Below are 1364 nucleotides of genomic sequence, written 5' to 3' on the forward strand. Positions count from 1 at the left end.
GGCTGCCACCATTAAGTTCTTCACAGATTTGAGTTGTTCCAAGGTTACATTAAAGGGTGTTATACGTTTCTGGATGTTTTCAGGGATAGAGGAAATTTTAGGAGAAGGTCGATGGGGTATTAATCTATGAGCAAGCCTGGTTTCTGGGATAGCTGGTGTGGCTGGTGTGGCTGTTTTGGTAAGGGACAGAAAGGAGCTAATTATACTTCCTCTTTCCTTAAACATTTGCTCCTCTCTGGAGGAGCGTGGCGAGCCAGCGTGCATTAATGAAAAAGAAAAAAGGGATGAGGTGGTGGCAGTAGAATCCTGATGGGAAAAAGGGAAAAAGTCTCTCTCTGTCCGTTTAAAGTTTATCTCAGAGGCATCTGTCCCCGACTTGCTAAAAGCAAAGAAGGTGTTAGAGTCCGGGGAGGCATTTAACATCATGGAGACCCCATGCGAGTTCTCGGAAACTGGCTTTAAACCTGAGGTGCTTTTCAGGAAAAAGGAAACCTTAGAAGAGCGCCTGGCAGAGGAAGGACTTTCTGGTCCAGCAGAGCTACCGCTGGCCAGCTCAGGCTTGGGATCTAAGCCCTGCTCAGCCATGGCAAGAGTCCCTGGCCCGCCCAGTTACCAAGGGGAGAGGAGAGAAGCGCAGGCAGCCCAAGGAAGCCTGACAGGGCAAAGAAGAGAAGCTGAAGGCTGCCAGGTCAAGCTGAGGGTCGGGCGCCGAAGAAGGCACCCAGTGCAAGGGGATAAAAGGTGGTTCAGAAGGGCCCCAGGTGGCTGTTGGGGGTGAAGTCCGGGAGGAAAGGGGAGGAGAGGGACAAGCAGGGGCTGAGGTAGGGAGGGGGGAAAAGGAGGAGAGGAGGGAGGAAAGAAGGAAGGAGTCCCGGACGCGGGAGAAAGAGGCGGGCGGGGAAAGGCGGGGAGGAGAATCCCTGGAAGGCAGTTGGAAACTGGCTGCCGGGAGAGAAGAGTCGGGGGGTGGGGGGGGAGCGTAGAACGGGGAGCGCAGAGTTACGCGCAGGTCAGAGGGGTCGTCGCTTTCTCTGGAACGGGCTTGCTTGACCTCACGTGGGTTCCCCCGGTGGGTGTGTGTCTGTGCAGGTTGCAAAGCTCTGCCCAGGATTTCCATCCAGTTGACCACCCCTCCCACTCCAACTCCACGTTGGGAGAGACTGGTTACAGATCGCCTCTCCCAGTTTTCAATTAGAAAGATTGTCGTTTTGTGTTTGTATTTAATCTCACTTCTAGGCCGCCAAGTGATTCAGACTGGCTTCATAAAGTGAAAAATAGAAGGGGGGAAATCCCTATATAATAGATTAAAAAAAACACGCACACGTACGCACTCACTTGTCCCAAGGGAAGAATGAAAAAAAACA

The sequence above is a fragment of the Natrix helvetica genome (assembly GCF_964273705.1).
Source record: "Natrix helvetica genome assembly, chromosome: 1".
Lineage (NCBI taxonomy): Eukaryota > Metazoa > Chordata > Lepidosauria > Squamata > Natricidae > Natrix > Natrix helvetica.